Source organism: Pleurodeles waltl, chromosome 1_1, assembly GCF_031143425.1.
Source record: "Pleurodeles waltl isolate 20211129_DDA chromosome 1_1, aPleWal1.hap1.20221129, whole genome shotgun sequence".
Classification (NCBI taxonomy): domain Eukaryota; kingdom Metazoa; phylum Chordata; class Amphibia; order Caudata; family Salamandridae; genus Pleurodeles; species Pleurodeles waltl.
In genome coordinates, this window is record NC_090436.1 from 14,336,683 (window position 1) to 14,360,871 (window position 24,189).

Consider the following 24,189-nt stretch of genomic DNA (forward strand, 5'->3'; position numbering starts at 1 on the left):
TATCCTGTGCCCACCCTCTGGTAGCTTGGCAGTGAGCCGTCAGGCTTAACTTAGAAGGCAATGTGTAAAGTATTTGTGCAATAAATCATGCAATAACACAGTGGAACACCACAAAAATATACCATACAGTGTTTAGAAAAATATATAATATTTATCCAGGTAAATGCAGCTCAAAATGATCAAGAATTAATAAGTATACGTTGAAATACACTGTAAAAATGATATAAAGTGTCTTTAGTCTTTAAAAAGCAACAAGGGTCTCTTGCAAGCACAAAGTACCTGATTTGTGTCGAAATTAGCTGCAAGGGGCTGCAGAGAATGAGATGTGTGGAAAACGGAGAGGTGTGTATTGGTTTCTCTGGGTTCTCCCAGATGATGCGTCAATGATTTTCTACGCAGGGAAGGCTTTGCATCGATTTCCGGCGTGCTGACTTGGATCCTCTTCGGGTTGCGGGGTTTTCGGACGCCCCAGGGACGATTTGTTGAAATCCTGGGCGTGCATAACGAAGTCACAGGAGCTGCGTCGATCCGGTGGGCGATGCGTGCAATTTTCTGTCGCACGGCAGGCACTGCGTCGATTCCTCTCAGGAAGTCAGGCTGCGTCGTTCCGGCTCGGCTATGCGTTGATCCAGTGGGCAGTGCGTCGAAGTTCCAGTCGCAATGCTGGTGCTGCGTTGATCTTCTCTCGCGAAGTCGAGCTGCGTCGATCCGGTTCGGCGTGCAGTGATTTTCTCACCACGATGCAGGCTGTGCGTCGTTTTTTGCAGGCTGTGCGTCATCTTTTCCCAGCACAAGGTGTTCTTTGCAGAGATGAAGTCTTTTTGGCCCTGAGGCTTCAGAAAACAGGAGGCAAGCTCTATCCAAGCACTTGGAAAGCATTTCTCTGCAGAGCCAGAGAGCAGCAAGGCAGCAAGGCAACAGCAAGGCAGCAGTCCCTCTCAGAAAAGCAGTCCAGGTGAGTCCTTTGGGCAGCCAGGCAGGTTCTTCTTGGCAGGTTGCAGGTTCAGGTCCAAAAGTGTCTAACTTCAGAAGTGTCTACTTTGGTAGGGTCAGGGGCCCTGTTTAAATACCCAAATGTGCATTTGAAGTGGGGGAGACTACAAAGAGTGGCTTAGAAGTGCACAAGGACCCCTTTCAGTTCCATCCTGTCTGCCAGGGTCCCAGTAGGGGATGTGGCAGTCCTTTGTGTGAGGGCAGGCCACTGTCCTTTGACATTTAAGTGTCAGGCCCTCACCCTCCCAGCCAAGGAAGACCCATTCAGTATGCAGATGCGTGCAAGTGTGACTGAGCATCCTGTGTTTGGGGTTGTCTGAGTGAATGCACAAGGGAGCTGTCAACTAAACCTAGACAGACGTGGATTGGAAGGCACAGAAGGATTTGAGTGTAGAGAAATGCTCACTTTCTAAAAGTAGCATTTCTAAAATAGTAATATAAAATCCAACTTCACCAGTAAGCAGGATTTTCTATCACTATTCTGGCCATACTAAATATGACCTGCCTACCCCTTTCTGATCAGAAGCTACCACTCAAACAGTATATGAGGGAAGCCCTAATGTTAGCTTATGAAAGGGGCATGCCTCACAGCAGTGTGAAAACGAATTTTGGAGTTTTACACTACCAGGATATGTAAACCACACATGTACATGCCCATCCTTTAACCTACATAGCACCCTGCCCTATGGGCTACCGAGGGCCTACATTAGGGGTGACTTACGTGTGGAAAAAGGGGAGTTTAAGGCTTGGCAAGTACTTTTAAATGCCAAGTCAAAGTGGCAGTGAAACTGCACACACAGGCCCTGCAATGGCAGGCCTGAGATATGGTTAGGGGGATACTTATGTGGGTGGCACAGCTAGTGCTGCGGCCCACTAGTAGCATTTAATTTACAGGCCCTAGGCACATGTAGTGCACTTTGCTAGGGATTTACAAGTAAATTAAATAAGTCAATTGGGTATGAGCCAATGTCACCATGTTTTAAGGAGAGAGCATATGCACTTTAGCACTGATTACCAGTGGTAAAGTGTGCAGAGTCCTAAAGCCAGCAAAAATGAGGTCAGAAAAATAGGAGGAGGAAGGCAAAATGTTTGGAGGTGACCCTGCAGAAAGGCTATTTCCAACACTCCTGCCCTGGGTACCTAAGTACCATTTACTATGGACTTATGGTGGCAGCTAAAGGGGTCTCCAATTGTTCCAATGTGTCAGAACAGTTTAGGTAAAGAGCTCTGATCCACGAAACCTGGTTAGCAGGGACCCTGGTCTCTAGCAACTTCTAGACTACATCATACACTGGGGCTAACCATGTCAAAAAGAGGCATTTTCGCACTACTGGTATCTCTTCTCAGCTCCTCAGAAGTCTCTAGACAATACAGAATGCGGCAGCCAGACTCATCCTAGACCTCCCCCAGTATACACACACCGCTCGTCTCTACTAGCTCCTTGTCCAGAAAAAATGCCAATTCAAGACGCTCTCACCCGCCTACAAAGCTGTCCACAAACTTGGACTGTGATACATCAACCTCTGGCTGACCTTCCATCTTCACTCGAGACACCTGTGCTCCACTTCACTCACTCTCGCACATGTTCCCCGTATTCATCGCACCTGCAGTGGGGGCCGTGCATTCTCCTACATCGCCGCCAAAGCTTGGAATGACATGCCCCTCCACCTCTGAACCACACCCTCCCAGGCAGACTTCAGAAAGCAACTCAAGACCTTTTTTTTCGATGCAGCATCCTCAGCATCCAGATACCCTTAGGGGTGATAGTGTTGCGCTTTACAAAAAATGTATTGATTTATTGATTGAAAGATTGAAAGATTGATTTATTGATTGATCTGACTCCTACAGCCTCACAGCCTGGTAAAGGATCGTGGTCTGAAATGCAGTGTGTTTTAAGTGTGGTATGCACGTGTTTATAGTAGGACAATATGCATCAGGTGTGTGGTACTAGCATCCATCCACCAGTTACAGCCATTGTACAGTGTTGCCCGTGCACCGCAATGGACTCCCTCCATCAGGGACCCGCTACCAGTACAATGCCAGCACAATAATAACATCTAAATATGCTCAGCGCAATCACACCGGTGACACAGTAATATTCGCCAACATAGAACTCTACTGCATTTGAAGTAAGGAACCGCAGACAGAGGTTCAGCCACCATAGATCTAAATACGGCGGTCAGTAGACTGTCCGCTTGACGGAGTACTTGGAACCGCCACCACGGAGGGATGCAGGACTCCCACCAAGATCTAAATCAGGCCCTTAATCTCCACACTGGCAGATGGAATGAGGTGAGAGCTGATAATGTGTCTAATGTGATGAGCACTCTAAACATACATTTCACATTTAGTGATTGAATATAATGCAATCAACAGAGAGTCTGCATACTGAGAGGTACTATTAAGTGAGTGAGTAGAATCTCATTCCAGTTACTTAGCCTGAAGAGGAGTCTGCACATAAGTATTTCCATTAAATGTATAGCTACAATTTGACACATAGGGTTGTGTCATGATGACGTGCACTCACTGAGCTGAACACCTGTTGCTTGTATCTCAGGTGGCTAAAGTTCAGACACATAACTCTGAATTTCACTGACATTCTGCTTGAAATATACACATAAATCAAGAATGGTGAGCATATATTCCTCGGAGAAATTCAGGGGCTTAATTACAAGCCCCTTGCAGTGCTGATGCGTCCCGTTTCCCATATGAAAAGGGACGCACCAGCGGTGAAAGGGGCTTGTAAATAAGCCCCTCAGAGTCATAAATAAACATTAGAATCCTTAGACACAAAAAACAGCCCAGCGTGCCACATCATGCTTGGACCACACTGTCCACTGGGGTCCAAATCATGACCCGTTTTGTGCCGTGCACTCTATTATGCAGAAGTAGTCTGTATGTTTCTTATTCTCATCTGCAGGCCCTAATTTAACTCAAAACATCTCCAATTTAATCGAGGTTTATCTAAGAGCAGAGCTCAGAAGCACACAGAGGCAGGTACTGTTCTGTGCTGATCACCTCTGCTCTCTCAGCTCAGAGATGTTCTGAGCTAATGTACCAGAGAAAGGATCATGGTAGAGCCCGGGGACTGAGCAGCAGTAGTGTGATGAAGAGTCATGTCTTGGGGGCTGTCTGTGCTGGGACAGGTGATTCCAGAGAAAAGCAAAGTGCTAAATAAAGATGACAGATTCGTGCAGATGTTTTCTTCTGACAGGTGAAATGACAGTGTTTCTTGGAAGGAATGTTTCCAGCTAAGAGAATTCAATGCAGAAGGACCCTCAAGCTATATAGAGTTATTAACCCATATTACAAGGAAGTAGCAGCCCCCAAACAAATACCAGTTCAGACATTCATCTCCTTCCAGTGAAACAGCTGACTCTAACCTAGGCTAACCACAAACACCTGTACAAAGCCATCAGCAGTGTCAAACAGGTCCCACTGTATCCAGTAGACACTAGTTTATAACTCCATCAGGGTTTGCATTCTGCTTATCTCATGACATACATATCTCCATCTGCAGAAATGTCCTCACCTTCTCCTCTGACCCTTTTAACACCACCTATCCTAAATGGCTTTGCTCCTCTTACCCCTGACCCATCCCCCTCCACTGTCCTGATTGTTTCTTACAGTAACTGTAGGAGGCTGGACTGGCTTATAGTGAGTACCAAGGGGTACTTGCACCTTGCACCAGGCCCAGTTATCCCTTATTAGTGTATAGGGTGTCTAGCAGCTTAGGCTGATAGATAATGGTAGCTTAGCAGAGCAGCTTAGGCTGAACTAGGAGACGTGTGAAGCTACTACAGTACCACTTAGTGTCATATGCACAATATCATAAGAAAACACAATACACAGTTATATTAAAAATAAAGGTACTTTATTTTTATGACAATATGCCAAAGTATCTTAGAGTGTACCCTCAGTGAGAGGATAGGAAATATACACAAGATATATATACACAATAGCAAAAATATGCAGTATAGTCTTAGAAAACAGTGCAAACAATGTATAGTTACAATAGGATGCAATGGGGAAACATAGGGATAGGGGCAACACAAACCATATACTCCAAAAGTGGAATGCGAACCACGAATGGACCCCAAACCTATGTGACCTTGTAGAGGGTCGCTGGGACTATTAGAAAATAGTGAGAGTTAGAAAAATAACCCTCCCCAAGACCCTGAAAAGTGAGTGCAAAGTGCACTAAAGTTCCCCTAAGGACAAAGAAGTCGTGTTAGAGGAATAATGCAGGAAAGACACAAACCAGCAATGCAACAACTGTGGATTTCCAATCTCGGGTACCTGTGGAACAAGGGGACCAAGTCCAAAAGTCACAAGCAAGTCGGAGATGGGCAGATGCCCAGGAAATGCCAGCTGCGGGTGCAAAGAAGCTTTTACTGGACAGAAGAAGCTGAGGTTTCTGCAGCAACGAAAAAGCCTAGAGACTTCCCCTTTGGTGGACGGATCCCTCTCGCCTTGCAGAGTCGTTCAGAAGTGCTTTCCCGCCGGAAGGATGCCAACAAGCCTTGCTAGTTGCAAATCATGCGTTTGGCGTTTTTGGACGCTGCTGGGGCCCAGGAGGGACCAGGCGGTCGCAAATTGGACCTGAAGAGAGAAGGGACGTTCAGCAAGACAAAGAGTCCTCACTGAAGCAGGTAGCACCCAGAGAAGTGCCAGAAACAGGCACTACGAGGATGCTTGAAACGGTGCTCACCGAAGTTGCACAAAGGAGTCCCACGTCGCCGGAGACCAACTTAGAAAGTCGTGCAATGCAAGTTAGAGTGCCGTGGACCCAGGCTTGGCTGTGCACAAAGGATTTCCACCGGAAGTGCACAGGGGCCGGAGTAGCTGCAAAGTCGCGGTTCCCAGCAATGCAGCCCAGCGAGGTGAGGCAAGGACTTACCTCCACCAAACTTGGACTGAAGAGTCACTGGACTGTGGGGGTCACTTGGACAGAGTCGCTGGATTCGAGGGACCTCGCTCGTCGTGCTGAGAGGAGACCCAAGGGACCGGTAATGCAGCTTTTTGGTGCCTGCGGTTGCAGGGGGAAGATTCCGTCGACCCACGGGACATTTCTTCGGAGCTTCTGGTGCAGAGAGGAGGCAGACTACCCCCACAGCATGCACAAGCAGGAAAACAGTCGAGAAGGCGGCAGGATCAGCGTTACAGAGTTGCAGTAGTCGTCTTTGCTACTATGTTGCAGGTTTGCAGGCTTCCAGCGCGGTCAGCAGTCGTTTCCTTATCAGAAGGTGAAGAGAGAGATGCTGAGGAACTGGGATGAGCTCTTGCATTCGTTATCTGAAGTTTCCCCAGAGACAGAGACCCTAAATAGCCAGAAAAGAGGGTTCGGCTACCTAGGAGAGAGGATAGGCTACTAACACCTGAAGGAGCCTATCAGCAGGAGTCTCTGACGTCACCTGGTGGCACTGGCCACTCAGAGCAGTCCAGTGTGCCAGCAGCACCTCTGTTTCCAAGATGGCAGAGGTCTGGAGCACACTGGAGGAGCTCTGGACACCTCCCAGGGGAGGTGCAGGTCAGGGGAGTGGTCACTCCCCTTTCCTTTGTCCAGTTTCGCGCCAGAGCAGGGGCTAAGGGGTCCCTGAACCGGTGTAGACTGGCTTATGCAGAATTGGGCACCTCTGTGCCCAACAAAGCATTTCCAGAGGCTGGGGGAGGCCACTCCTCCCCTGCCTTCACACCATTTTCCAAAGGGAGAGGGTGTCACACCCTCTCTCAGAGGAAGTTCTTTGTTCTGCCATCCTGGGCCAGGCCTGGCTGGACCCCAGGAGGGCAGATGCCTGTCTGAGGGGTTGGCAGCAGCTGCAGTGAAACCCCAGGAAGGGCAGTTTGGCAGTACCAGGGTCTGTGCTACAGACCACTGGGATCATGGGATTCTGCCAACTATGCCAGGATGGCATAGAGGGGGCAATTCCATGATCATAGACATGTTACATGGCCATTTTCGGAGTTACCATTGTGAAGCTACATATAGGTAGTGACCTATATGTAGTGCACACGTGTAATGGTGTCCCCGCACTCACAAAGTTCAGTGAATTGGCTCTGAACAATGTGGGGGCACCTTGGCTAGTGCCAGGGTGCCCACACACTAAGTAGCTTTGCACCTAACCTTTACCAGGTAAAGGTTAGACATATAGGTGACTTATAAGTTACTTAAGTGCAGTGTAAAATGGCTGTGAAATAACGTGGACGTTATTTCACTCAGGCTGCAGTGGCAGGCCTGTGTAAGAATTGTCAGAGCTCCCTATGGGTGGCAAAAGAAATGCTGCAGCCCATAGGGATCTCCTGGAACCCCAATACCCTGGGTACCTCAGTACCATATACTAGGGAATTATAAGGGTGTTCCAGTAAGCCAATGTAAATTGGTAAAATTGGTCACTAGCCTGTTAGTGACAATTTGAAATAAATGAGAGAGCATAACCACTGAGGTTCTGGTTAGCAGAGCCTCAGTGAGACAGTTAGGCACCACACAGGGAACATATACATGCACACCTATGAGCACTGGGGCCCTGTGTGACAGGGTCCCAGTGACACATACATATAGGCCACAAACCTATGAGCACTGGGGTCCTGACCAGCAGGATCCCAGTGACACATAACAAACATACTGAAAACATAGTGTTTTCACTTTGAGCACTGAGGCCTGGCTATCAGGATCCCAGTGAGACAGTGAAAACAGTGACAAACACCCTGACATACACTCACAAACAGGCCAAAAGTGGGGGTAACAAGGCTAGAAAGAGGCTACCTTCTCACACAACCCCCCCCCCCAAACGAAGGACAATAAGGCTAACCTTGGCCAGTTGAGACTTTATTGTCTAAGTGGTGATAAGTAGAGAGTAGCTCTGCAATAGACTGGTTACTCCCTTTATCATCCACTATATGGTTACTTCCCTGTGGGGATGTAAACCACCCTGTTTGAAGTTTTTTAGCTAAGCAACAATGTGAAGATGTATTTTCAGAGTTTCTATCAGTAAGTTTTAGTTTAGAGCAGTGGGAATTGTCCACTGAACCTATTTGTAATGATGGGAATGCCAGACAGGGATGCTGTCTCAGAAAAGCCATAGCTGGGCAAAAACTTTGTCCAAATGGCTGGAAGAGAGAACAGGGATGCTGTTTCTCTTGAGTTGGATCAGGGCAGGGATGCTGTCCTATGAGCTCCACACTAGGGCAGGGATGCTGTCCTAAGTGTTGTGAGGCAGTGCAGGGTTTCTGCACTAAAGTTTCTCTGGGAGGGTTGGAGGGATGCTCCATGTTAACTAAAATGGTGCTCTTTTTCTCACCAATGTTAGTTATCCCACAGAGAGGTACTTCTACCTCAGGGAGTCCAGCTTTGCCAGCTGATGATTCCCTTGGAACAGGTGTCACCCCAGGAGAGGTTTCTCCCACCACAGGAATGCTATCCTGAATGGCAGGGTGGTTAGGGGATACTGTGATACCCTTTTTACCTGTTGATGGAGAGGGATCCTGAGTTTTCAGGCCTTCTCTCCTTTGCTTTTTCATTTCAGTAGAAATGAGAGGGAACAATTCCTCAGGGATGCCCAGCATGGCTGCATGGGCATAAAACTCTACATCTGCCCAACCTGAGGCCTCTAGGTCATTACCTAAGAGACAGTCTACAGGTAAGCTAGGTGATACCACCACCTGCTTAGGGCCAGTAACTCCACCCCAACTAAACTGAATTATAGCTAAGGGAAGAAACTTAGTGGAGTTATGGACATCAATAATCTTATACTGTTGTCCAATGATGTGTTGTTCAGGATGTACTAGGTTTTCAGTCACCAAAGTGATACTGGCACCTGTGTCCCTGTAGGCCAAGGCCTCAACACCATTTATTGAAACTGTCTGCCTGTACTTATCCATTGTAAGGGGACAAGCAGCCAGTGTGGCAAGGCCAATGCCACTAGGTGTGACAGAAACTGTCTTGGGACTGACTACCCCAGTTTCTACTATGGACCCAAAAGTGAACCCAACTACACCCTTAACTTGACTGTTGCCAGCAGTCCCACCACTAGTACCACTACTGCTAGGGGCACTAGAGCTTGATGTAGTAGTGGTGGTAGGCTCAGGGGGTTTACCTGGACAGGACTTATCCACTGGCCTATGGCCTCTGTTTTTACACACAAAGCACCAAGGCTTTTTAATGTGTGCAGGTTGGGAAGAAGAGGAAGAATTTGTTTTATCCCCACCCTCTGAAGAGTGTTTAAGATTTGAAGTGGGATCTTTGGTTTTACCCTTATCACCATGCTTATCTTGAGATTTTTCACCATCTTTCTTCTTATTGCCATCTTTGTCACCCCCTGTATGAACTTTTCTGTTCACCCTTGTTCTGACCCATTTGTCTGCCTTCTTTCCCAATTCTTGGGGAGAGGTCAGATCAGAGTCTACCAGGTACTGGTGCAACAAATCAGACACACAATTATTAAGAATATGCTCTCTCAGGATTGTGTTATACAGGCTTTCATAATCAGTAACTTTACTGCCATGTAACCACCCCTCCAAGGCCTTCACTGAATGGTCAATGAAATCAACCCAGTCTTGTGAAGACTCCTTTTTGGTCTCTCTGAACTTTATCCTGTATTGTTCAGTGGTTAAGCCATAACCATCCAGGAGTGCATTCTTAAGAACTGTAAAATTATTGGCATCACTTTCTTTCACAGTAAGGAGCCTATCCCTACCTTTTCCACTAAATGATAGCCATAGGATAGCAGCCCACTGCCTTTGAGGGACATCCTGTACAACACAGGCCCTCTCAAGTGCAGCAAACCACTTGTTAATGTCATCCCCCTCCTTATAAGGGGGAACTATCTTGTGCAGATTCCTGGAATCATGCTCTTTTGCAGGATGACTATGGGGAATACTGCTGCTGCCACCATGGGTATCTAAACCCAACTTCTGTCTTTCCTTCTCTAATTCAAAAGACTGTCTATCCAAATCCAGCTGTTGCTTTTTAAGCTTCAGTCTGGTTTGTTCCACCCTCAACTTATTGAGTTCCCTCTCTAACATTCTGTCATCAGGGTTGGTGGGAGGGACATTCCTAGAAGCAGAGCTATGATGGGAATGAACAGAAGGAGACCTGTCCCTTACAGAAGCCACCCGAACAGCTTGGTTAACAGAAACATTACTACCACTATGGTGAGAATAAATGCTTTTGCTATGATGTGAGACAACACTATTTGTATGGTGTGGCTCCTCATCATTACCAACTATGCTAGACTGTCTAGTAATGGGCAGGCTAGGGAGTTTCTTTCCTGAATCTTTTCCTGGGGGAGTCCCTGAATCAGATTGGGAACTATTAGGTACTTTTTCAACAGATGAGGCACCTATGGCCTTATCCTGTTCTCTAAGCCTGTTAAGTAACAGTTCCATGGAAGGATTTTTCCCTACACTCAAACCTCTCTCTATACAGAGACTCCTTGCTCTTTTCCAGCTAAGGTTGTCATATGCAAGTTTGGACAGATCAACATTTTGGCCTGTGCCAGACATTTTTAGAGAGAGTTAAAGTGATAGAAAAAGAGAAAAAAGTTTTCAGAACTTTTTGGAAAGAAAGAAAAACTTTTTAAACTTTTAAGAACTTTTTGAAAGTTTAGAAGTACTTTTCAGCACTTAGAAAAGAGTGAAAAGAGAAAATGCAAAACTTTTTGGGCTATGTGTATATACACTGACCTCGTTTTGTATATTTTTCTCTTATGAAAAGTACAATGACAAGAGTGGTAAGTAGTCTCAAGCACTTATCCCACCACTGCACAACCAATGTAGGAGGCTGGACTGGCTTGTAGTGAGTACCAAGGGGTACTTGCACCTTGCACCAGGCCCAGTTATCCCTTATTAGTGTATAGGGTGTCTAGCAGCTTAGGCTGATAGATAATGGTAGCTTAGCAGAGCAGCTTAGGCTGAACTAGGAGACGTGTGAAGCTACTACAGTACCACTTAGTGTCATATGCACAATATCATAAGAAAACACAATACACAGTTATACTAAAAATAAAGGTACTTTATTTTTATGACAATATGCCAAAGTATCTTAGAGTGTACCCTCAGTGAGAGGATAGGAAATATACACAAGATATATATACACAATAGCAAAAATATGCAGTATAGTCTTAGAAAACAGTGCAAACAATGTCTAGTTACAATAGGATGCAATGGGGAAACATAGGGATAGGGGCAACACAAACCATATACTCCAAAAGTGGAATGCGAACCACGAATGGACCCCAAACCTATGTGACCTTGTAGAGGGTCGCTGGGACTATTAGAAAATAGTGAGAGTTAGAAAAATAACCCTCCCCAAGACCCTGAAAAGTGAGTGCAAAGTGCACTAAAATTCCCCTAAGGACAAAGAAGTCGTGTTAGAGGAATAATGCAGGAAAGACACAAACCAGCAATGCAACAACTGTGGATTTCCAATCTCGGGTACCTGTGGAACAAGGGGACCAAGTCCAAAAGTCACAAGCAAGTCGGAGATGGGCAGATGCCCAGGAAATGCCAGCTGCGGGTGCAAAGAAGCTTCTACTGGACAGAAGAAGCTGAGGTTTCTGCAGGAACAAAAAGGGCTAGAGACTTCCCCTTTGGTGGACGGATCCCTCTCTCCTTGGAGAGTCGTGCAGAAGTGTTTTCCTGCCGGAAGGATGCCAACAAGCCTTGCTAGTCGCAAATCGTGCATTTGGCGTTTTTGGACGCTGCTGGGGCCCAGGAGGGACCAGGAGGTCGCAAATTAGACCTGAAGAGAGAGGGGACGTCGAGCAAGACAAAGAGCTCTCACTGAAGCAGGTAGCACCCAGAGAAGTGCCAGAAACAGGCACTACGAGGATGCGTGAAACGGTGCTTGCCGAAGTTGCACAAAGGAGTCCCACGTCGCCGGAGACCAACTTAGAAAGTCGTGCAATGCAGGTTAGAGTGCCGTGGACCCAGGCTTGGCTGTGCACAAAGGATTTCCGCCGGAAGTGCACAGGAGCCGGAGTAGCTGCAAAGTCGCGGTTCCCAGCAATGCAGCCCAGCGAGGTGAGGCAAGGACTTACCTCCACCAAACTTGGACTGAAGAGTCACTGGACTGTGGGGGTCACTTGGACAGAGTCGCTGGATTCGAGGGACCTCGCTCGTCGTGCTGAGAGGAGACCCAAGGGACCGGTAATGCAGCTTTTTGGTGCCTGCGGTTGCAGGGGGAAGATTCCGTCGACCCACGGGAGATTTCTTCGGAGCTTCTGGTGCAGAGAGGAGGCAGACTACCCCCACAGCATGCACAAGCAGGAAAACAGTCGAGAAGGCGGCAGGATCAGCGTTACAGAGTTGCAGTAGTCGTCTTTGCTACTATGTTGCAGGTTTGCAGGCTTCCAGCGCGGTCAGCAGTCGTTTCCTTATCAGAAGGTGAAGAGAGAGATGCAGAGGAACTCGGATGAGCTCTTGCATTCGTTATCTGAAGTTTCCCCAGAGACAGAGACCCTAAATAGCCAGAAAATAGGGTTTTTCTACCTAGGAGAGAGGATAGGCTACTAACACCTGAAGGAGCCTATCAGCAGGAGTCTCTGACGTCAACTGGTGGCACTGGCCACTCAGAGCAGTCCAGTGTGCCAGCAGCACCTCTGTTTCCAAGATGGCAGAGGTCTGGAGCACACTGGAGGAGCTCTGGACACCTCCCAGGGGAGGTGCATGTCAGGGGAGTGGTCACTCCCCTTTCCTTTGTCCAGTTTCGCGCCAGAGCAGGGGCTAAGGGGTCCCTGAACCGGTGTAGACTGGCTTATGCAGAATTGGGCACCTCTGTGCCCAACAAAGCATTTCCAGAGGCTGGGGGAGGCTACTCCTCCCCTGCCTTCACACCATTTTCCAAAGGGAGAGGGTGTCACACCCTCTCTCAGAGGAAGTTCTTTGTTCTGCCATCCTGGGCCAGGCCTGGCTGGACCCCAGGAGGGCAGATGCCTGTCTGAGGGGTTGGCAGCAGCAGCAGCTGCAGTGAAACCCCAGGAAGGGCAGTTTGGCAGTACCAGGGTCTGTGCTACAGACCACTGGGATCATGGGATTGTGCCAACTATGCCAGGATGGCATAGAGGGGGCAATTCCATGATCATAGACATGTTACATGGCCATTTTCGGAGTTACCATTGTGAAGCTACATATAGGTAGTGACCTATATGTAGTGCACGCGTGTAATGGTGTCCCCGCACTCACAAAGTTCAGTGAATTGGCTCTGAACAATGTGGGGGCACCTTGGCTAGTGCCAGGGTGCCCACACACTAAGTAGCTTTGCACCTAACCTTTACCAGGTAAAGGTTAGACATATAGGTGACTTATAAGTTACTTAAGTGCAGTGTAAAATGGCTGTGAAATAACGTGGACGTTATTTCACTCAGGCTGCAGTGGCAGGCCTGTGTAAGAATTGTCAGAGCTCCCTATGGGTGGCAAAAGAAATGCTGCAGCCCATAGGGATCTCCTGGAACCCCAATACCCTGGGTACCTCAGTACCATATACTAGGGAATTATAACGGTGTTCCAGTAAGCCAATGTAAATTGGTAAAATTGGTCACTAGCCTGCTAGTGACAATTTGAAATAAATGAGAGAGCATAACCACTGAGGTTCTGGTTAGCAGAGCCTCAGTGAGACAGTTAGGCACCACACAGGGAACATATACATGCACACCTATGAGCACTGGGGCCCTGTGTGACAGGGTCCCAGTGACACATACATATAGGCCACAAACCTATGAGCACTGGGGTCCTGACCAGCAGGATCCCAGTGACACATAACAAACATACTGAAAACATAGTGTTTTCACTATGAGCACTGAGGCCTGGCTATCAGGATCCCAGTGAGACAGTGAAAACAGTGACAAACACCCTGACATACACTCACAAACAGGCCAAAAGTGGGGGTAACAAGGCTAGAAAGAGGCTACCTTCTCACAGTAACACACCTCACACCCAAACGTTCTCACTCTTCTGCACTTCACATACTTTTCCTGTCATCATAGTCTGACTCTTCCAGATTTCTATTCTTTGACTTCTCTTTTCTTTAACCTCCAGACCCTTCCACAATACATGCACCTGATAATATTTTGTTCAGCCGCTCCTGATCCTTCTACACCACCCTTTCTGGTTCCAAAACCATCTTCCAATACTTCCTCCCTAGGAAACCTCATGTCCCATGTTCTGGCTGTTCAAGAGCTAATGCCCCTGCCTCTTTGAGAACTGTCACACATCTGTTAACTGGCGTTTACATACTACTCCCTGAATGTTCACACTGACGTCTTCTGAGTAACATTCCTAAACTCTGGATATTGCTCACTCCAGTCATAGCCACTTCAGTGCTCTCTACTCTTGAACCTTCCAAACACCCATATTATTGTGCTTCCTTACCTGCAACTCCTCATTTTACCATGCATCTATCTGCAGAACCCTCCAGATCCTACGCTGCTAACTATGCCATAAGTTGCTTACCAGTTGTAGGAAAGTACCATCTTGCCTGGCATGTTACCCCCATTTTTACTTGTGTGTCAGTTTGTTTTTGCCTGTGTCACTGGGATCCTGCTAGCCAGGACCCCAGTGCTCATAGTTTGTGGCCTATATGTGTTCCCTGTGTGGTGCCTAACTGTATCACTGAGGCTCTGCTAACCAGAACCTCAGTGTTTATGCTCTCTCTGCTTTTAAAATTGTCACTGCAGGCTAGTGACTATTTTCACCAATTCTGATTGCCACACTGGAACTCCCTTATAATTCCCTAGTATATGGTACCTAGGTACCCAGGGTATTGGAGTTCGAGGAGATCCCTATGGGCTGCAGCATTTCTTTTGCCACCCATAGGGAGCTCAGACAATTCTTACACAGGACTGCCACTGCAGCCTGAGTGCAATAACGTCCATGTTATTTCACAGCCATTTTACACTGCACTTAAGTAACTTAGAAGTCACCTATATGTCTAACCCTCACTTAGTGAAGGTTAGGTGCAAAGTGACTAAGTGTGAGGACACCCTGGCACTAGCCAAGGTGCCTCCACATTGTTCAGGGAAAATTCCCCAGACTTTGTGAGTGTGGGGACACCATTACACACGTGCACTACATATAGGTCAATACCTATATGTAGCTTCACAATTTAACTCCGAATATGGCCATGTAACATGTCTAAGATGATGGAATTGTCCCCCCATGACAAATCTGGTATTGGGGTGTCAATCCCATGCACCTCCGGGGCTCCAGCATGGACCCCGGATACTGCAAAACCAGCTCTCTGGGGTTTTCTCTGCAGCCACCGCTGCTGCCAACCCACAGACAGGCTTATGCCCTCCTGGGGGCTGGGCAGCCCAGTCCCAGGAAGGCAGAACAAAGGATTTCCTCTGAGAGAGGGTGTTACTCCGACATCGTGGACCCTCCTCTGTGACTCTGAGTTGACTGCTGTCCTCAGATATTCTAAGTGCCTGCTCTGGTACTTCTGCAGGTGCTGCCTGCTTCTGTGGGGGTTCTCTGAGTTGCTGAGCGCCCCCTCTCTCTTCTCCTCCAAGTGGCAACATACTGGTTGTTTCTGGTCCCGAGCAGCACCCAAAATCCTCACCTCCGACTCTTGCAGCTAGCAAGGCTTATTTGCAATATTTATGCCTGGAAACACTTCTGCAACATCCAGCATGCCGTGGGACATCTTCCATCCAAAGGAGAAGTTCCTAGCCCTTATCGTTGTTGGAGAATCTTTGGCTTCTTCCACCAAGAGGCAGTCCTTTTGCACCTTCATCCGGGGTTTTGTGGGCTCCTGCCCCCCCCGGACACTTTCGTGACACTTGGACTTGGTCACCTTCCTTTACAGGTCCTCAGGTCCAGGAATCCGTCTTCAGTGTTTTGCTGGTGCTTGTGGTTCCTGCAGAATCTCCTATAACGACTATTGTGTCTTTCTTGGGTAGTAGGGTAACTTTACTCCTACTTTCTAGGGTCTTGGGGTGGGGTATTTTTCTAACCCTTACTGTTTTCTTACAGTCCCAGCGACCCTCTACAAGCTCCCATAGGCCTGGGGTCCATTCGTGGTTCGAATTCCACTTTTGGAGTATATGGTTTATGTTGCCCCTATACCTATGTCTACCCATTGCATCTTATTGTGATTCTACATTGTTTGCACTACTTTTCTAACTGGTATTTACCTGTTTTGGGTTTGTGTGCAAATAACTTGTCTATATTACTTACCTTCTAAGTGAGGGTATCCTCTGAGATACTTTTGGCATATTGTCATAAAAATAAAGTACCTTTATTTTTAGTAACTCTGAGTATTGTGTTTTCTTATGATATTGTGCTATGTGATATAAGTGGTATAGTAGGAGCTTTGCATGTCTCCTATTTCAGCCTAAGCTGCTTTGCCATATCTACCTTCTGCAAGCCTAAACTGCTAGAAACACCTCTATTTCACTAATAAGGTACCCACTATTAGCCAGGCCAGCCTCCTATATCAGGGTCCTAACATGTGTGGACTTTTCATGCACATTATCTGACGTTGATGGTTCTGCTGGAGGCACCATACCCAATCCCTGCATACGGCCATGGTACACTGTCAAACTTTGTCGCTCATGCATACATGAGACCCAGACAAGGGATAGGCCATGATTTGAGTATTTGGAGACAAGTTCCCAACTATGGTACGATAAATAAGCAGATTATGCTAAGTAACTAATTTTAGTATGCATTGAAGAACCACCTGACAAAATACCCCTGGAGGAATTTGAGGGTTGGGAAAGCAGGTATGATACATATGTAGCCACAAGGAACCTTTAGGGTAACACACAGACAGGTGCCAGTCAGGCTGACAGGAGGCAGGGTCAATTAGGATCCAGCAATTTCACAAGGTACATACTCAGTGGTCTGACTAAGACTGGTTGGAGGAAGAACAAGACAGTTGACTTGGAAAACTGTGTTTGACCTGTGTTTTGGAAGGTGACACATAAACCCAAGGGCTGTGTTACACAGCTTATTTTTCTAGCAATGCATAGCAGTGTAATTGACAAAATGGCAGCTTCTATGCTGTTCCAAGCATCTGCAAGGGCAGTGCATGTTCAAATGGCTGGTCTGCATGGAGGAGCTCACAGGTGTGTGCTGCATCAGTTTCTCACAAGTCCTGTAGGTGAGATTTGAGTTCAAATGGCCAATGGTACCTTTCACATGGGAAGCAAACTACAGGTGAAAACAGGGCTTAGAGACTAGAAGCTAGTGCATTATTTAACCTGACGTCCATGCATACAGATGTACAATGACTATGGCATACCATACTAAAGGGTGAAGCACACTGGATTAATATTGTTAGTCTGTGTGTGTGTAGAGGAGGGAATATCTGGGTACACATATTACCATTCCAGGGATCTCTTAAGACGGGTGGGGTGAGACCAGGAACATGGGTGTGTCAGGACTTAGGACATGGGCTGACATGTACATTGAATGTCATGTGTGCAATGCTTGTCATAGGTGTGGGACTTGTGCTGTCTATGTTCTGCTTAGATGGAATTCTAGTCACAGATAGTCCTTGCAAAGATAGGTGCTGTACGACTTACTGCTGTCAAGGGTCTGGTCAGACATTGCTGCTACCAATGCAATAGCACATCCACTGCCTCATGTATGAGGCTTTTTTTTCCCTTATTGACTGATGGTGTCTTAGTTGTGTGCCATATGCTGCAATGAACCGTGTTGCCAACATGTATGTGTGAAATAGGTGTGATCCTCTGCTATTGCCCTTCAAAGGTGAAATGTACAGGATATATGTCATTTACAGTGTATGTGAATGTGACTGTTGAATTATACGCATCACAATTGCTTTGGAAATTTCTGTGTCCTGATCGGTATATCAGCAATGCTCCATGAGGCTACACTTATTCTGATAGTTAGAGATAAAGTCGAGCAAAAATGATTACCCAGACCATGATATGCTGATTATTATAGATGTTTGTTTACATATGTTGATACAGTGGTGACAATATGTTGGCGCCTACGCAATCCAGCAGCTGTGTTTGGTTGGTCCCCCTCATGTTGCAGGCCAGCATCCTCCTCTCCCTCCTCTTCAGGCATTTGTGGCTCTGGTTCTAATAGGGGAATGTCCCTTCGTACACAAATGTTGTGCAGGATGGCACATGTTAAAATGATCTTGCAGACCATTTCTGGTGAGTATAGGAGGCTGCCACCAGTGATGTGGAGGCACCTGAATCTCGACTTCAGAAGGCCAAAGGTCCTCTCGACTATGGTGTGTGTCCTCCAATGTGCCTCATTGTAGGCACGCTCTGCTGCAGTGCTTGGGTTGCCAAATGGTGTCATAATCCATGGCTGGATCCCATACCTCTGATCAGCTGAAAGAGAAAATGATTGAGATCATGTTGTTGTAGCTTGCCCCATTATTATCACCTTGCATGGCAGTAGTTGTCTTGTGTTGTCTGTGACTCTTTGTGTTATTGTGTTGATTCCTAGGCTTCTAGGATGTACCATCAGCATTGGGTTGTTTCCTTGGCTGAACGAGTGTTTGCCTGCTGACCTGTTGTCAGCAGCATGTTTTGGGAATTGAGGTACAGTGTGTACTCCCTAGCATTGTGACTTGTGATACAGGTGTCCCTGTGTCTTCACTGGGTGTGAGATGATAGTTCCATACACAGATTCAATTTGACAGTGGTGGTAACACGTTAGCATCTATGTACCCTGGACATCCCATACCTTTAGACATATGCAATGGATTAATTTAAACATCATTGAGACGCTTACATTTTGCAAGGTGACAATTAGCCAAACCTCTCCATACGTTGTGATTATTGACGTCTTAACATTTGACTGTACACTAATTGCATATGTGTGACAGGTTCACTGCAGACCTATCAAACATGCCTAGCGGTGTCACAACCTCAGTATGTTCCTTCTCACATCTCGTTGTCGTGGAGTATGTGTTGCTTGTCCTAGAGGGTTGCTGTGCAGTGTGTATATGAGTGTGTGTGCTTCCTGTTGCAGTATAGATGTTCAGTTGCAGCAGGTGGCACAAGACGTACATGTGTGCAGTCAATGGCACCAAGGATGTGTGGGAATCCATTAATGAGGTAAAACCCCTGTTTTGTCTCCTGCTGCTTCTGCTGTGTGTTTGGGAAGCAGATGTGGCGGGGTGTGAGTGTGATGATGGCATCCAGTACCTTGGGCAGGGAGGCGGAGAATGATGGCTGTGAGATCCCAGGAACCAGGGCGCCAGTGGTTTGAAAGGAGCCACTTGCCAACATGTGTAGTACAGCTAGCAGCTTGGTTTCTAGTGGGATGGTGCAGGATGTCTGCAAGCTGGGTGCCAACTGTGGCTAAATGTTGCACAGCAGCTGGTGAATGGCTTGCCAGTTCAACCTGTACCTCTGGATGATGTCATGTTCCCTGAGGCCATGAAGGGTTGTCTTGGTGTGGAATATCCTCTCCTGCCTTCTGCGCTGCCTTTGGGGTCCCTGCTGGTGTTGTGGAAGCTGCTGTTGTTGTTGCTGTGCTCTGCGTCAGAGTGCACGCTGGATGAGAAGCACCTCCATGTCTTCCTTTTGCTGCTCTGCTGTTGCTTCTGTGTGTTTTGATTAAATACAGGAGTGTTTGCCCCAAGGCGTTAATTTTTTACGCAAATCGGGCTGTGCGTCATTTTCTGCCTCCGCCTCCCGGCCATGCAGGATTTTTGCGCGGTAGCATAAATACAACGCACAGGTGTTTGTGTAATTTTTTGGACGGGAACGCCTACCTTGCATATCATTAACACAAGGCGGTTTCCCGCATCCAGAAAATTACGCACACGCCGGGATTTTGACGTCCGCGGGCGTCAAAGTTTAAATATGGGGCAAGGTTTGCGCCGAATGTGCGTCAAAATGTTTTACACACATTTGGCGCAGACAGAGTATAAATATGCCCCCTAGTGTTTTCTTACACTCCCAGTGATCCTCTACACACTACACTAGGCCTGGGGTCCATTTCTGGTTCGCATTCCACTTTTGGAGTATATGGTTGGTGTTCCCCCTAGGCCTATTGCATACTATTTTATTCTACAGTGTTTGCACTACTTTTCTGTTTACTTACCTGATTTTGGTTTGTGTGTATATTTTGTGTATTTTACTTACCTCCTAAGGGAGTATATCCTCTGAGATACTTTTGGCATATTGATACTAAAATAAAGTACCTTTATTTTGAGTAACTCTGAGTATTGTGTTTCTTATGATATAGTGCTATATGATATAAGTGGTATAGTAGGAGCTTTGCATGTCTCCTAGTTCAGCCTAAGCTGCTCTGCTATAGCTACCTCTCTCAGCATAAACCAGGCCAGCCTCCTACATTGGTGGTGCAGCGGTGGGATAAGTACTTGTAGCTGCTTTACCACTTTGTCTTTTGGTGCTATTCATAAGAAAAACATATACCAAATACTTCCGAATATACACAGTAACCTAAACAGTTCAACTTTCCTTTTCTAAAACATTCTAAAAAGTTTCTAAAAAGTTTCTGAAAACTTTCAAAAGTTTTCAAAAGCTTGAAAAAGTTTTTCCTTTTATTTAAACATTTCTAAACTTTTTTCTCTCTGTCTTCAACTCTTTCCTCACAATCATGTCCGCAACTCACTCCCACAGTTGTTCAGACAACATATGGTAGTTTAAACTTTAAAAGTTTGAGGGGTCTCTGCATTGAAAGAGGTTTAAGCATTGTCACGAATCCTACTAAAGAACTTCTCTTTAATCTTCTCCTAGAAAATGACCAGAACCAGTCTGGCCCATCCTAGGATCAGGAGGTAGAGGAGGGGGGACCCAGCCAGACTCATAGAGGAGTCCCCTGAGGAAGCTGGGGAGGGTTCTTCCAAGGACCTGCCAGTTAGTAGGTAGTGGGAGGGGGTCACACACTAGTAGGGCACCTTTCACTCCTGAAAGGCCAGGTTACTAGAGTCCAGCCAATTAGGGACAAGTCTCTCTCTGCCAATTCCCAACTTTCTTCTGTGTCTCACAATTCCCAAGCCTCCCACCCTGAGGATATCTTAAAGGAAGGGGAACTCAGAAAGCTGAGGTTGGAAGAGGCCAGGCTGAAGCTTAAACAGCAGCAGCTGGCCTTAGACAGGGAATCTCTGGATGTGGAAAGGGAAAGACAGAGGTTGGGGTTCTCCACTAGAGGGATTGAGACAGCAAGCTGTCAAACAGCAGAATGGGGATGTCAGTGATAGCCATGAAGTGTATTGGGAAGACAACCTCCTGTATACTGAGGCAATGGATGTAAGAGGCTGGCCTGGCTTGTAGTGGGTACCGGAGGTACTTACACCTTGTGCCAGGTCCAGTTATCCCTTATTAGTGTAGAAGAGGTGTTTCTAGCAGCTTAGGCTTATGGAAGGTAGCTATGGCAAAGCAGCTTAGGCTGAACTAGGAGACATGTAAAGCTCCTACTATACCACTGGTGTCATATGCACAATATCATAAGAAAACACAATACACAGATATACTCAAAATAAAGGTACTTTATTTTTATGACAATATGCCAAAAGTATCTCAGTGAGTACCCTCAGTATGAGGATGAGAAATATACACAAGATATATGTACACAAACCAAAATTATACAAGTAATAGCAAAAGGAAATAATGCAAGCAATGTAAAGTTACAGTAGATTGCAATAGGAGCACATAGGTATAGGGGCAACACAAACCATATACTCCAAAAGTATAACGAACCACGAACCTGTGAGCCTGTGAGCTTGTAGAGGGTCGCTGGGACTGTAAGAAAACAGTGAGGGTTAGAAAAATAGCCCACCAAAGACCCTGAAAGGTAGGTGTAAAGTGCACCTACTACCCCCAGAGAGCACAGAAGTCGGGATTCTGCAAGGAGAACAAATACCAACAATGCAACAACAGTGGATTTCCAGACCTGAGTACCTGTAAGACAAGGGGACCAAGTCCAAGAGTCGCGACAGTGTCCAGAGTGGGCAGGAGCCCAAGAAATGCCAGCTGAGGGTGCAAGGAAGCTGCCACCTGTTGGAAGAAGCTTGGTGTTCTGCAAGAACGAAGAGGACTAGGAACTTCCCCTTTGGAGGACGGATGTCCCACGTCGTGAAGAAGCATGCAGAGGTCGTCCCACGCAGAAATACCACAAACAAGCCTTGCTAGCTGCAAGGGTTGCGGTTAGGGTTTTTGGATGCTGCTGTAGCCCAGGATGAACCAGGATGTCGCCAATTGGATGAGGAGACAGAGGGGGCGCCCAGCAACGTAGGGAACCCTCAAGCAGGCAGCACCCGCAGAAGTACCTGAACAGGCACTTAGAAGAAAAGTGAACCGGAATCCACCTGAAGTCACAAAAGGGAGTCCCACGATGCCGGAGGACAACTCAGAAGGTTGTGCATTGCAGGAAGGAGTGTCGGGGACCCAGGCTTGGCTGTGCACAAAGGAAATCCTGGAAGAATGCACAGGAGACGGAGCAGCTGCAAATCACATGGTACCCACCAATGCAGTCTAGCGTGGGGAGGCAAGGACTTACCTCCACCAAACTTGGACTGAAGAGTCACTGGACTGTGGGAGTCACTTGGACAGAGTTGCTGAGTTCCAGGGACCACGCTCGTTGTACTGATAGGGCACCCAGAGGACCGGTGATGCAGTCTTTTGTTGCCTGCGGTTGCAGGGGGAAGATTCCGTCGACCCACGGGAGATTTCTTCAGTGCTCCTGGTGCAGAAAGGAGGCAGGCTACCCCCAGAGCATGCACCACCTGGAAACAGTTGAGAAAGCCAGCAGGATGAAGCGATACAAGGTTGCTAGTAGTCGTCTTGCTACTTTGTTGCGGTTTTGCAGGCGTTCTGAGCAGTCAGCGGTCGATCCTTTGGCAAAGGTGAAGAGGGAGATGCAGAGGAACTCTGGTGAGCTCTTGCATTCGTTATCTGGTGAGATCCCCAAAGCAGAGACCCTAAATAGCCAGAAAAGGAGGTTTGGCTACCTAGGAAAGAGGATTGGCTACCAAGAGAGGTAAGAGCCTATCAGAAGGAGCCTCTGACGTCACCTGCTGGCACTGGCCACTCAGAGCAGTCCAGTGTGCCACAAACACCTCTGATTCCAAGATGGCAGAGGTCTGGGACACACTGGAGGCACTCTGGGCACCTCCCCTGGGTGGTCACTCCCCTTTCCTTTGTCCAGTTTCGCGCCAGAGCAGGGCTGAGGGATCCCTGAACCGGTGCAGACTGGCTTATGCAGAGATGGGCACCATCTGTGCCCATCAAAGCATTTCCAGAGGCTGGGGGAGGCTACTCCTCCCAGCCCTGACACCTTTTTCCAAAGGGAGAGGGTGTAACACCCTCTCTTTGAGGAAGTCCTTTGTTCTGCCTTCCTGGGCCAAGCCTGGCTGGACCCCAGGAGGGCAGAAACCTGTCTGAGGGGTTGGCAGCAGCTGCAGTGAAACCCCGGGAAAGGTAGTTTGACAGTATCCGGGTCTGAGCTAGAGACTCGGGGGATCATGGAATTGTCTCCCTAATGACAGAATGGCATTGGGGTGACAATTCCATGATCTTAGACATGTTACATGGCCATGTTCGGAGTTACCATTGTGACGCTATACATATGTCGTGACATATGTATAGTGCACGCGTGTAATGGTGTCCCCGCACTCACAAAGTCCGGGGAATTTGCCCTGAACAATGTCGGGGCACCTTGGCTAGTGCCAGGGTGCCCACACACTAAGTAACTTAGCACCCAACCTTTACCAGGTAAAGGTTAGACATATAGGTGACTTATAAGTTACTTAAGTGTAGTGGTAAATGGCTGTGAAATAACGTGGACGATATTTCACTCAGGCTGCACTGGCAGGCCTGTGTAAGAATTGTCAGAGCTCCCTATGGTTGGCACAAGAAATGCTGCAGCCCATAGGGATCTCCTGGAACCCCAATACCCTGGGTACCTCAGTACCATATACTAGGGAATTATAAGGGTGTTCCAGTATGCCAATGTAAATTGGTGAAATTCGTCACTAGACTGTTAGTGACAATTTGGAAAGAAATGAGAGAGCATAACCACTGAGGTTCTGAATAGCAGAGCCTCAGTGAGACAGTTAGTCATAACACAGGTAACACATACAGGGCACACTTATGAGCACTGGGGCCCTGGCTGGCAGGGTCCCAGTGACACATACAACTAAAACAACATATATACAGTAAAATATGGGGGTAACATGCCATGCAAGATCGTACATTCCTACACAACCCCCCACCAAACGAAGGACAATAAGACTAGCCA